This window comes from Neodiprion pinetum, chromosome 2 (genome assembly GCF_021155775.2).
Source record: "Neodiprion pinetum isolate iyNeoPine1 chromosome 2, iyNeoPine1.2, whole genome shotgun sequence".
Lineage (NCBI taxonomy): Eukaryota > Metazoa > Arthropoda > Insecta > Hymenoptera > Diprionidae > Neodiprion > Neodiprion pinetum.
The window spans coordinates 36,390,352-36,404,842 of record NC_060233.1 but is presented as its reverse complement, the minus strand read 5'-3'; the positions used below and the strand labels follow the sequence as shown (position 1 = coordinate 36,404,842).

At 48.2% G+C, this 14,491-nt stretch overlaps 1 long non-coding RNA gene across 1 annotated transcript; it reads right to left on the bottom strand.

Annotated features, from left to right (window-relative positions):
- Positions 1–11,837: 11,837 nt before the first annotated feature.
- Positions 11,838–14,211, bottom strand: LOC124212546 (uncharacterized). The gene is made up of 3 exons (XR_006881680.2): positions 13,742–14,211; positions 13,290–13,671; positions 11,838–11,920 (listed from the first exon to the last, which is right to left on the bottom strand). It is a non-coding gene; the product is annotated as an uncharacterized lncRNA (long non-coding RNA).
- Positions 14,212–14,491: the final 280 nt, after the last annotated feature.

Sequence of the window (14,491 nt, the reverse complement as noted above, 5' to 3'; positions counted from 1 at the left end):
TCTTTAAGCTCGATATATTCGCTCTTCGGCCAGGGGTTAACGATTAGCGAACCGCGATTGGCGACGCGATGCGTTGCCTTACACCGCACGTGTATCTTATACACGCATAAGCATACGATAATGTCCGGCTTCCAATCGCGCCTTTGTCGATTCTATCTACTGGATTTCTCCCAAGCGAAAAAATATTCCAACCCGGCTTTACGGAATGCACCGAGAAAAAGAATCGTCGTTTCCAGGTTCGCGACTAATTTGTATTTACAAATATCAAGATCTTTGTTAAGGTTGACATTCTTCTTATCCAATACGTCGAACGAAGCGAATGATAAAAAAAAAAAACACATTTTCTGTCATTTATTTTTTCACCTGTTACTGGGGTATCATTTGAAATTAGCGCCGTATTAACTGGTAATTGTGAAAATTTTCCGATAACCCTAATTAAAAACGAGTTAACAAGAAGTGAATTTTTGAAACGAAAGGAATGAAAAATTTCGAGGAATGGGAGCACCGTAAATTGTGAAACGAGTCTGTAAAGTAATCAATTCCTTTAAATCTGTTTCCTCTTACCGGGAATCCTCAATCCGAATCTCCACTTTCTTCCTCCAACGACTCGAAGTGCACATGTGCATCGCGCCGATAGCATAATTTGTTCGTATCTCTACGGCTGCAGCCCTTTACCCTCTGACTCTATGGCCATTTAGCTGGCAAGAAAAAGGTCTGCGGGTACTTTAGATGAGACCCAACCGTTAATGAGATAAGACCCTTATTGTCAGAGAAGGAGAGACGGTTGTCCGTAAAAATCGGCGCGCATTTAAGGAGGACTGCTGCTTCAGCCGTGTGTAAAACGGGTTAACGAAGGTGTGAATGCTCGTCGGTACAATCACGACGAAACGGGGTGTTCAAGTTTATTTATTTCCACCAGGAAGAAGCTGGCTCGAATTTGATCGCGAAAAGAGTTGAATTTACGGCCGAGAAGAAAAGGCGATTTGGTGAAGCCGACAAATTAAACGGCATAGGTGTTATGCATTTCGGTGGTATTATCGCACGAGAGTTGCACCTTTAACGACTTCGCGATGCTTTTGTCAGACTTAAGCCGGTGGCTTGCGAGTTGCAGGTACGATGCTTTTCAAAGAGTAAACTTTGTAACGGAACCGATCATAAAACTGCCCTCGTGTCTCATACGGGTATCGGGCATAAATCTGTGCTGTGGCAGCCGGCTTTTCACCGCTGCCAAACAGCCCCCGGGTTCGGCTGAAGCGGTCCGAAAAGGAATAAAAATAAATATAAAAATGAAAATAAGTATAAAAAATGTCAGTCGTCAAACAGACGTACAAAGTAGCAAATCTGCTCTCTCACGTGTTCCGGGTACCCTATGGCCTATAACCTCATTCCCTACTTGGCTCAAGCTCTTTCGTACCTCGCAAATAAAATGTTACAAATTCGTTGCACGCAGGGTAGTTTATGGCGTATGGCTGAGAGCTCCTTTATACCTCGGCTTAATGCTCCCTCAGGGCCATTATCCCCCTTTACGATAGTGGTGCGTATATGTTACCTTTAAATTGTGCCATAGACAAAGCCCCGACAAGTCGTGGAAGGTTGGCGGATCCCTGCATACCTTGTATCTCCACGCACATACGGGGTGTCTCTCCCTTCAACGACTCGCTACTGTCCATCCAAACTTCAGTTCAAAATGATTGATTAATCCCAGTTTCCCCCGTTAATGATTAGTTAGTTATTCCTCCTCCGAGTCCCGCTGAAAGCTTTACAAATATCCGAGGCTGCCGAGAATGGAGAACACTCAGCAATGTCGAGGGAAAAAAACTACTTTTCACCCGCCATATTATATAATGTTGTAAAAAGTGAACTAGAATCGGTATTCCAGGGGTGGATCGGTTCGTCATCGCTGTGCACGGTTGACAGTTGTGTGCTCGTGAGGAACAATTATTTTATGGCGGTACACGCGCACCGTACTAGGAAAGATTTCTCGCGCAGGATCTGGGCCGTATATTTTGACAGTTACGATGCGAGTTTAACGATCGGGATTAATTTTTATGGGGCGTCGCGGAATGAGACGAGATGCTGTTGCCGCTCCTGCGTACCTCGGGGTGAAATTCCTCAACGATGTTTTGCCACTTTATTCCAAACTAACTTTAAAATCCTCGCTCGCCACAGCAGGACCTGGACAGCCAGAACTACGTAAAATTAGTCCTCAAGGTCAAAAGTCACCAGGTCAAGCACCTGGACAGCCAAAATCACGGAGCGCTTGTCCAAGAGGTTGATATCCACCAGGTGGAGGACCTCGACAGCAAATCTACAGAAAATTAGTCCTGAAGGTCGAAAGTCACCAGGTCAAGGACCTGGATAGCCAGATCTACAGAGCGCTTGTCCTGGAACTCGAGTTTCACCAGGTAGCGGACCTGGAGCGCAGAAACTACGGAGCGCTTGTCCTGGAAGTCGAGTTTCACCAGGTAGCGGACCTGGAGCGCAGAAACTACGGAGCGCTTGTCCTGGAAGTCGAGTTTCACCAGGTAGCGGACCTGGAGCGCAGAAACTACGGAGCGCTTGTCCTGGAAGTCGAGTTTCACCAGGTAGCGGACCTGGAGCGCAGAAACTACGGAGCGCTTGTCCTGGAAGTCGAGTTTCACCAGGTAGCGGACCTGGAGCGCAGAAACTACGGAGCGCTTGTCCTGGAAGTCGAGTTTCACCAGGTAGCGGACCTGGAGCGCAGAAACTACGGAGCGCTTGTCCTGGAAGTCGAGTTTCACCAGGTAGCGGACCTGGAGCGCAGAAACTACGGAGCGCTTGTCCTGGAAGTCGAGTTTCACCAGGTAGCGGACCTGGAGCGCAGAAACTACGGAGCGCTTGTCCTGGAAGTCGAGTTTCACCAGGTAGCGGACCTGGAGCGCAGAAACTACGGAGCGCTTGTCCTGGAAGTCGAGTTTCACCAGGTAGTGGACCCGGAGTGCAGGAACCACGGGGATAGAGAACCCGGTACTCGAAATCTGCGGAGCGCGATTCTCATACGTCCGCTCTACTGCGCGGTTGATTCCAGACTGAGGAATTCGGCTAGCTGATTTTCGTCTATATAGATCGAAGACGTCAAGAAAAAAAAAAATTTGGGTGACGTCACTTTCTGAACATCCGAACATCCAAACTTTGGTTTGTCACTTTGATACTATGTATGATTTTATAAAGCGATACCTCAAGTCTACTACATACCGCGCACGAACCTTGCAATATCATTCTAAAATGGAATTTCTGTGAATTAATGATTTTATTGCTAGAATAGAATAATTCTTCAATAGCTGTAACAACTCTCCGTGCTCCAGAGCTCGAGGTCATACCGCGCTTCTTGATTTCGCAATCACTTCGCAACTTTTTTTTCAGCTTTTTCTACACAATCTTCAATGTGGACGGAATTTCTCGTTCTCGAAATGGGCCAGCGTGAGAATCTCGTGCAGTCGGTACACGATTGAATTCTCTGATCCCACTGGGTTAAGAATTAGAGGAAAAAATGGAAAGGAAAAAAAAAAAAAAAAAAAAAAACAACAGCCATGTGCGTCGGCAGGATTTTGTATAGGTGGGACAGAGGGAGTCCGGCGCGTTTCGCCCCTTTCGAATCAGGGTGTATAACCCAGAAAAGCAACGAACCTTATAAAACCCTTGTGGAATCTTGGCTGTCGATTTTAATCTCTGCCAAGGGAATTTCAGATTTTTGGAAATTCAATATACCACTACGTGGACGCAGGCGTCGACCGACGCGGGGCCTTATTATTGTCGGCCTTGTGCCCGCAATGACACGAGGCAGAAAAAGGCTTTTGTTGTGCGCCGAACGAGTTTCCTCCGTTCGCGATAGGGGAATCCTTTCAAAGGGACTTTCACTCATTCGTTTGTTCACCCGGCATACGTGTTTGAAAATATTTATCAGCCCTTCGATCTCGTTCGGTCCAAATATTGATTCACGGTTAACTTCCTTCCGCGGAACAATTGTTCAAATTGTGCTTCAGAGCTCGGAGTTTAGCGCTTCGGTGTCCAAAAACCGAGTAATTCGGATGGCAGGACGCGCGTTCCTGACGAGCTGTAACGAAGTTAACGATCCACCGTGCACATCAGCTAAATTTTGTTTAGTTTTGTTTGTTTATTATCTTGCTTTTTCATCCTAGGTTAAAAAGGCGTGCTCCGTTCAATTAATTATACCACATATCCGTGGGGATGAATTTATGAATTATATATTATATATATACACCAAACAACCCTGCAGCGCGGCTTCTGGCAAAGCCGCGAATGGATATCGCTCGCAGGCGTTCGAAGGATGGTTAATTTTATAATATCGAGTGTGTCTAACCCGATTCATTCCAACTAACCCTGTATATTCGATTACCCGAATTATGCACGGCTGCGTTGTCTAAGTGGATGCCGCCGTTTGAGATCGTCGCCGGCCACGCGTATCCGCCCTTCAAACGATTCGTAATCCCATCACTGTGGCGCATTGATTCCACGGCCACCTAGGCATTCCACCGACGCAAAAACAATATGCCACAAACAAACCAGCCAATACTCGTCTCTACGATTGTTTCACGGTCCAGCTTACCCACTTGATTACGTGGGAACCAGACGCCCAAGTTTCCTGGATCATTCTCCATATTCCACGTGGACAAAGTCAAGCCGATATGTTGGTAGGTGCCCGGTGGGATTAAAACGATAGTGTTAGGTAATCGTTTTATCATTACCCGCGTGCTGTTTGCTCACGTTGTATTATATTGACGAAACTGGAAGAGGATATAATAATGGTATACAAGACAGCCAAAACACACAGGATACGGGCATTCGCGTATAATTCTCTCTCTCCGCGTGAAAGTAATCGGGGACGGTGTGAAATTTTACCTTCAATTTAAAGCGGATACAGGATAGAATGAACGTGCAATTGTAGAGTTATGAAAGTGCAGAATGCGCGGTTAATCGATTTTATATAGAAATGTTCTTTCGTGACATGTACACGTTTTTCTTTCAGAAATCAATTCTGACCAACTTAATTATTACGTAAACGCGAATGTGAATATAATGGTGGAGCTACGTTTCTGAAATTATTTTAGCCTTTCACTGAAGTATTAAAGCTAAGCATCTGTTGAATATATCTATATATCTATACCTGAGAGAATTTAGACCTCGGAGTGAAATCTACCTGTTGATATGTTGGCTAGGTAGCACCTGCGGGGGATAGGGGGATGTTTTTTTTTCGGGAGGGACGGTGGGATTGGAAGACTAGGTTGCACAACGGTGAGAGGCATTCCGTACAATGGGTGCGTTCGGGTTTTTCATTCCGATTTCCGAGGTTTGACGAAAAAATCGGTATAACACGGTATAAGGGCTTTCGAGAATCACCCCCTGACTATATAACTGGCGGACGAACGGAATGGGGTAAAATTTCCGTGGTGCACAAAGGCTTCTTGCGCTTTGGATTTCACGTACGGAGTATAATAAGGATTCTTCAGCCTTTCTTTGTGGACGCGAAAAATTCGGTACTTTGCTTCACCCACGCGATAGTCCTTCGAGGGCGGCGAGAGAATAGCGAACTGGGTTCTCCAGCCGTGGGATAATAACGAAGGTAAATGTTAAAAAAAACTGCCAACAGCTGTTCCGCTTCCGCGGTCAACTGGAACGAAATCGGCGACGGAGCGAAGGAGCTTTGGTCGAAGCGCTTAAGCCCCGCGTTCGGTTTGTCAATTGAGAAACGCGATTCGTCGATCTGTTGCACCTACCGGTCGTCGGGCCGCCATTAAAGTCGCGGTTTCCTGACCAGACCTGGACCTTCGCTGAGGCCACCGGAGACTGATGGAATGCGCGGGTCGTGTCCGGTGCTAATTGCCGGCGTGCCGCCATGTTTTTGTCCTCGGTAGTCGGCGGCCAGTCGCATCAATCCGATCGCCGCTCTCGAGGCAAAAGAAACCGATTTTGCCAAAATCGTTCGGCCGTCGAGACGCGAGCGCCGCGGCAGCACCTGGCGGTGATCTCGCCCTCTGCGCCGTGGAGACGTCTTCGACGGCATTCCTTGTTATACTCTGCAAGAGAAACCGGAACGCATTCGTGTAAACTCCGCGATCGAGTTCTCCGTATGCCGCGTCTTCGTACTTGTCGAGGCTTTCCCTTGTCACTCTTCCCCCATTAACTTTTGTTCGTCAACGCCTCGTTAATCCCAGATGATGCCGCTTCTCCTCGCACCGTGCCGACCCCGTGTCGCTTGAGAATTGGACCACCCCTTCGATTAGATGCTTCTTTCACTAAATGCCGCGTGTACGTCAACGCCAGCGACTGCGGCTCCGAGTCTGCTTGCCATTCTTTAATCGCCTGTTGGCGTTTCGTTTTTTTCGAAGATTGTAATTACCGCTGCACGTCTCGACAGTCGAACAATACGGACTGGCTCTTTGACATCGCCCCTTCACTTTGTTCACGGCACGAAAAATTACTAGTTGTTCCCTGTCTTGTGAAAATAATATCTTCGGATTTAGGGCCAAAAGTGTTCTGATCTTGTCTATTTTTCTTGTTTATGGGATACTACCATGAGCGGAGAATGTGACCGTCCAATTACTCCATCCTTGTTGAAACCAGGAGCAGTTTGTTCGGTGCCTGTAGTTGAGCTTCCACATAGGACATCATGCTGATTGACGTAACTTCGACACCGACGAGCTGCGAGATTTCGAGTTGGTCGCGAGGATGTCACGCAGGTGGAAAAAGTGGAAGCAGATCGCAGACAGGAAGTTGCGATAAATAAACGGATCTTGCAACTTTTGAGGATTCCAAGTACCGGAAGTTTAACGTGGGCGAGCGCGGGCGTAGAACAGAAGCCAGAGTGGGAAGCGAGAAACCAAAGTCAATGAGAGACTCTCGTGAGATGAATAAAAGATGTCCGAGTACAGTTCAGTGGATGTGAGAATCGCGTCATCGAGGATATCAACTGTTGCGACTGGTAAAGAAAAGGAGAGGAGGAAGAAAATAAAAGGCACGAAGAAGAAGAAGAAGAGTACAAAAAAAAAAAAGAAAAAAAAAATAGGAGAAGAAAAACGTCGAGTCGAGGGATGTGAGCTGGGACTAGGAGAAAAAATACATATAGTTATATAAACTCTCGACCGGCGATGCATTCTGGCCGCTGCTGGTGGCACGACCGAACCTCGTTAATAACACTTCGTATTGGCTTTCTGTGCCAGCTCGATAAAAAAAAACAGGCACAGCCAAAAACAGGAAACAGACTTCAGCCTGGCAGACGGAGCATAACGCGGCCTCCGTTCGTCAGTCAAAGAGTTCCATTCATCGGCAGGGACGAGGCTTGCGGCGAACTTCAGTCACCCGCGGACACGTGTGCCCCCGGGGCTTCTGACTGCATTGTAAATGGGGATTTATGCTCTTTCGGCGACTGTACCGGCTTGTTTTAACCTATCGAACTGTACCACACGCCTAATTATGCTCCCACTCAAGTGGCTGCTGCTGCTGCTGCTCTTCATTTGCTTACTATTAATAATAATTAACTGCAGACCGGGTGGATAAACAGCAATAGTACCTACCTATAATTTACCCTTGCAGCTGAGCGGGTTTTTTGTCAAATATTTTGAGAGCGTTTCCTGAACTACGGATTTGGTATACACGAATATCGCCCTCTTGAGGCTGCACTCACTAAATCTTCTGGCCCAACGCATCTCAACTTGAAGAGTATTCTTTTATCAAGTGTAGATCTCGCAGCAGCGTGAGCGAAATGCCGCATAACGTGTCCGCCTCGTCGAAGAAACGAGGTGCAGAAACCTTTGGGTAAGTTGAAAAAACGAGTTAAAATTACACAATTGCTCTCACGGCGTTCGTCGACTCCATTTTTGGCCGCTACCGCATTACGTGCAGTGGCATATACATACATAGGTAGACGGACGTATCCTACACAGGTAGGACATTCTCGAACAAGGTACACAAACTGATAATTGACATTCTGACACGCCCGGGACGGGCGCGGTTGACATTGACTTCGAGGATGGCACCAGTCTGCTCGGCAGCGTTTCTCGGACAAAAGGACACTCCGCGTCAATTGACGGCTGGCTCTTTTATCTGTATGCATCGAGCACGGTTCTTTGGGTTCGTATCTCAGTTGCCTCCTCCGCGAGAGCGAGACGTCTGGACGGACAGGCGACCGAGACGCCGAGCGACAATGGCTGCGTTGTGGTTATATCAACCTTTCTATCAACGAACCGTGCATTTATAATTCCTTCCCTCCCCCGTCCCCCTTGCGCCAACTCACGTACCCCCGTCAAAGGTCCACCGCGTTCGCGTTGTCCCTTCGTACTTAGCGCCGCCGTCCGCGGTGTACAATGGTGAGATTGGAATTAGTTTCTGGCAACTGGTACGGGGACTTTTATTGGGTCCTATAAACCGAAAGCTCGCATCCGTGGGCCCCGCGCTACCGTAGATAAGGATTAAGATCCCGTGAAAAAGGCGCGGGCTGGTAGTTCTAGCCGGCAGGAATTTATTGGTAGCCGGGTTGTGGGAGGGAAGCTGGCGCAGGTCCGTGTCCGTACCTTCGAGCGGATCCTCGGACCCGCTACGATGGATTTGAATTAAATATACACACGCACACGCATAGCCGTGTATAAGCGTTTTATCCGCGTGGGCGGATCACGGCTCTCCGCTTACTCGCGGCTTCTGTATTAACTCTTAACACACGTGGGCAACTGCGACAAGCCTCGGTTCTAATGAGCGGATCACGCGCTCCAAGGTGCGACATGGCATCCTGTATCCTCGGCGAATGCGTGTCCGGAGTCGTTGACATTACTAGACAGCACAACTAGCTTGCGAATTATAACCGCGTTCGCTGTCTCGTGTGCGATGTTGCATCTTTACTCTATGAGCCGACTACTTTTATAGAATTAGAAATAAACCGCAGTGCTGGCTTACTGCCATTCGTCGTTTTGTTGTCACCAATTTTTGGCTTATCGCCTCATTCTGCAGGAAATAGGCCATCAAAATGAATTTCGACGTAACGCTTACGACATTTCGTTTCGAAAATACGTGTCTTCAGTTTGAGAGATGAGGTTGTTTCGACGAGACTTGAAGCATGCATTATTGAAAAGCAGGTCACCGAGATCAATTCAAACCCGTGAGCGTGAAATAAAGTTTTAGACATTAACCCTTCAACGGCTATTGTAGCATATCATCTACACGTGCGAAACAGTTGTTTCTTAAAATATCTCCCTTAATTTCGATCTGAAAGTTCTGAAATAATTTGAAAAATAGTAACGCATTCTAAAGAAAGTTTTCACTGAATAACTTCGCTTCGAAAACACCATTTTTGAAAGGTGTAATTTTTCAAACCTTCTGATTGAGAAAAATTTGACGCGGTTCAGAGAAATGATTTTTTTCAACGGGAAAGAGGCTTGGCCGTTAAAGGGTTAGCAGTGGACCTGAGACATATCGTCAGGCGACTAAATATCGAGGTTCAAATATGGTCATCCTAAAACCGTAGACGCGAGTTTCTCCCGATGAAGTGATGCCCGGACGTGGTTAGCCTGTGACCTTTTCCACGATGGAATAAAAGGAAGAAATATAGAGAGGGAGAAAGAGAGGGAGAGAGAAGGAGAAAGCAGGGAGTGATTTCTCAATGTCTCACGATACGCCAGCACATCGAGGCAGGTGATCGCTTATTGAGAGAAGACGTAAAACCGACCTTCCACGTCTTCGCGGTAGTTCGGCGGAGGTTACCGTAGTAGAAGGGCTTGGGGTATCTCTCTTCACGTCCATCAGATGCATATTGAATCACGAGAGGACGTTGAGGGTCCATTGTTGTCCTCGCATTTGAGTGCTCTCTCCGGGTCCGCCACTCGGCCTTCGTCTTTTGCCTGCCCGAGCCGGGGATTGTTCTTCAGGGAGTGAAAAGTGATAGAATGTCTCTCGTCTCGGCGCGTAGCGATCGTTCGGTCTTGTTTTCTCCGTCTCCGCTTCAAGCACCTACGTAGACTTTTATTCGTCGCTCCGGTTCGGGATTATTAGACATCTTCACTCGCCTCCTCGCAGCTCACCACGTGGATAGACACTCGCGTTAACGCACGCCGAAGAGGCCCTGGTCTCCGGGGCCGGGGGGCAACGTTCCGCTGTAAATTAGGGCTAATTAAGTCCCGAGGGAAACCCGCGGCGGGAAAACGTTAGGCCTGCGCATACTGGGTGGGAGGTTCTTGGGGTCTGGTAGGATTCCCAGAAACTTGGAGAATATTAGGGTAAAGATGTAGGCGGAGGGCGACTCCGAGGTCGGATGTTCACGTGTGCCATGCCGCTCGCCACGTGTGACTTTCGAATTAGAATCCTTTCGGAAGACGAACGCCGCCCGCACCACGCGCCTCCGACGCATCCTATTCCAGCCAAGGCGAGAACTGAAGAGCCAAAGTGGTGCGACTTCTTTTTATTTCCTCGTTCCTGGTTATATTCCGCGGAATCTTGTCGAAGCGACCCGTTTCCTTCCCTTGTCCTTCGGATCTTCCGCACCGGTTTAATCCGCGTAATGAACAAATACTGGCCAACGCGTGATTATATAACACCAATCGAACGGCTTGTTGCGCAGGTAACAAACCTTGAGTTACTCTCACGATAAGATATTCTGTCAATCTTACGGCCCGTTACGTCAACTCGATTCAGAGCTTACAAGTAGTTACTTATCAAATGAGTCAGCGATCGGAATATCTCAGGCGGAAAAGAAATCGAATTCACGTTTCAGGGAGTGTCGCTTACGTGCTGAGCGGAATGCAAATGAAAATAATTCGAAGCATTGTGTCAAGAAATAACAGCACAAGCTCTATATTCGATGCACCGCGGGTGTTAAAATCTTTTACGCTTCATTCCGCAACCTGTCTAATCCTCCAATCGTCACTCGGATTGCTTGAATATAACGTTACGCCTGAAAGTTTTCAATTTGTTTTATTTTTAAGACAAGATTGGATCGAACGAACCTTGGAATTAACAGTTGATCGGCAACCTTCCTCGTACGTATTCTTAATATTGAGACGCGGTATGAACGCCGCTTAAGCTCTTAGGCAATCTCGCGATGGTGGACGTGCAGCACTGTATAGGTTGTTGATTGTTCGGGCATATTTCGTCACCTCATCACCGTCTTCGTACCCATACGTATTGTAATATGCAGCCGATTGAAACAATGGACGTTGCAGTGGATTCCAGCACGATTCCCGTTCCCACCACTTTGTCTCGCGCGAACGTCTGGACAACACACAATAGCCGACAGCCTCGAAAGGACGTTCGACATCTCCGCGATCCTCCTGCCGTATTGCATGCACGTACCCGCCGTATTTCCCACAAGATAATGTTACCCAGGAATTTCATTGTCAAGGAGATGATGATTCAGGCTCTCCGCAATGCTTCTCGTTCGATTCTTCACGCTATTCATTCAGTTTCGCGGTGTGACGGAAATCTTTAACGGACATATAAATGTCATCTCAAGTTCGTGTTACGTCTACCGGACGGTGTAAGATATCGGTGCAGTCAAGTGCATTCTCGTATTCTTACTTCCAGGCCACCAGAGATCGGGCAAGGCATCGACATCGCCGAAGGAAAAGATCTTTTCAGCCGTCGGGATTTGGATCCTGGGATGAAAGAAGTCGGCGTTGAATCCGATACATCGAAAATCAATACCAGAACCGAGAAGAGCGTTTAAATTCCGAGTTTTAATTGAAGAGCTGGATATCGTTAGACCGAAGAGGATACCGTGGTGTTCCACGAACCAAATTTAACAACCCCCCCCCCCCCCCCCTCTCATCCTCCGCGCATATAAGGAGCATCCGATGCAGGCACCGAACAGCTTGGCCGTCCAGACCTAAGCTTATTTGTTTTCTTTAATTGGTTTCCGATGTTCCGTTTGACCAGCGGGCTGCTCACGTCGTTCGGAATCCTTCAAAGAAATATAAGTAATTTTAAGTTCGCGCGGTGTCGACCGGTACAACGTCTTATCGGCAATTCAATCGCCGGAAAAATTCAAGCCCGTGTCAACGCTAAAGAGAAATAGGTGTAAATATGCCGGGAATAATTAAACTCTCCGGGGATCGGGGACCAGTATAGTAAAACACTCCGAAGGGACCAAGATATCGCCCTTTATTCATTCAATGAAGCGCTGCGTCCCGATCCTTTTCGTCCTGCCCCTTGCACGCCGTTCGATCCTCCACCCCATTGCGGCGGTATTTTACACCCTTCCTTAGCGAACGAGATGTGAAAGGGGTGGGTTCACGGTTAGATTTGTTAAGCCGCATCGGACTCAAATGAATATTGGATTTGGGAAGGTCCGAGTTTTTCCAGTTTCTAATCCGACCTGGATTTTCAAAGATTCGGAAAAAAGAGCGAACCTCGAGACGATCTAGCATTCTGCAGGATGACGAGCCCGGAGCGCAGGCAGCAGTCCGAGCTAGTCGGGGGAAAGGATAGAATAGGAATAAACTAATTTGTTGTGCCCGGAGCGGTCATCCTCGATCCTTGATCGTATACGCGGGCAGGGGATTCTCCGAGTCATGGTTCGGAGCTGCGGAGAGTTTTCGACCGCGGTTACAAGATTGATTCTAAATTGATTCGCCCGCGGGGCACCGCGCGGCGCACTTAGACGCAAGGCATTTGTTAATAGCTGGCCGCGTGCGTGTATTACGTTCTAGAATCTTGCCTCGCATTAAAAAGTTACGCTTCGATGATAGCTCGAGCCGGGTATCTCGCCTACTACCCGGACCGCATCCCGCTGCAGGCTGCCTAGGCACCGGATAACCCGGGGCGTAATAACCCAGCGACAAAAAGTCACTTTTCAGCTAGACGTTACGTCCGTATAATGTTACCTCTGCAGTTACACCGCCGGTTTGTGTATTTATTTTCATACGTTATTACCGAAACTGCCCCCTCGCGCGTAGGCAGGTGTATGGCCGTGTAACGCGCTGCTCTCTCTCTCGCTCTCCCTTCCATTCTCTCTCTCAAAATAGGTAGGTGGGTAGACGGTACACACGCCCAAAAACCACTATGGGCCCGGCTATCTTCGGCACAACCCGAGTCGAAACCCAGTCGTGTCAAGCCGCCACGAAACTCGTTATTGCTGGGGGGCAGACAAAGATGCTTTCGTTCGAGGGGACCGAGGAACGTTCGTAAGAATATTGTGGCGCCTCCGCAGACGCGGGGTTAACAACGAAAACGGTAGGTACCTTCCTACACGTACGTATACCGTATACACACATCCTATCCCTCTCGTCTAAGCCCACGGAAAACGAAGCATTCATTCAAAAATTACTCACGGTGTTTTACGAGGTTCCGCCAGTACACGCATCATCGAGAGAGTGCCTGGATGGAGTTACGCCGGAAGACTTCACAAGGTCCCTCTGCAAACATCACGGTTCCGCTCCAGTAGGTGTAATGGTTGTGAAACGGTGCTCGTTCCCTCGAATTCTGGCGCACCGTATACATTCGTTCTTAACTGCAGGAAGCTAGGCTGAAACACTGCGCGACCTGACTTGCGGAGACAGCCGATTGCGCGCCCTCGTTTCGATCCGCGAGACGAATCCAGGGAAGTGAAAAGGAACAGAGGCTGTTTTTGCGGTCGATTTTGAAAATACCTCGCGAGTGTCTGGCCAATTAATAATCGGTTGAGTCGCATCGGGGGAGTCGTAGTTTCTGCTCCTGAAAAACATTTTCGTTACAGGTATTCGGGAGGGCCGTGAGGAACGATAGGATACGATGTATGAGGTACCCGGCTAGCCCGAGGAAGCGAATGCTGGATACGGAGACAAAGCCGAAGTTGGAAGATGATATCACATGGTTTACGATGTTTCCTTGGATGCTTTATGCCCCCGTGGACCATTCGACGTTTCTTCGAGTTGATATAGCAATATGCAGATGTTCGTCGTGATGAAATATCCCTCCGGGTTCTTGCCGCATGGTGGATACCAGCCTCTTCAGTCTCACCGTGCCATGGTCGGGCAGTCGGACAGGCACGTCCTTCGTTCCAGACCTCGAAGACTCCCCGCATATAACCGTTCGTTCAATTCTTCTTTCCGAGTTACGTTGACGCGGGCAAACGCGACCGCCACGCCATGTATCTCTGACATTTCACAGAAGGAACGAGAAGCGGGGAAAAGGAGGAAGAAAAGGAGCGATTAAATTATATCTTACTATTGTCCGTATCGTTGTCTTGTCTACCGAGGATGGCTGCAGCGACGTTCGACGGCTCCCGCATTACGGAGCGTCGATGGAAAAATCTGAGAGCAGCTTCGAGACGCGCGGCGCAATCTACTTCCGGAATATCTTTCTACGGAATTCGAATGCATTACAATCTATTCTCGATATCGGATAAGAGACCGAGGTTAAAAAAATATAAGCAGAAGAAGGACGAATGGGAGGAAAAGGGGGATTCGCGCTGTTCACGGGCGCGTTTGATTTTCATGAATGCACGTTTATTATACGCCGCAGGATCGATTCCTGCATCCGACGTGCCGCGGAC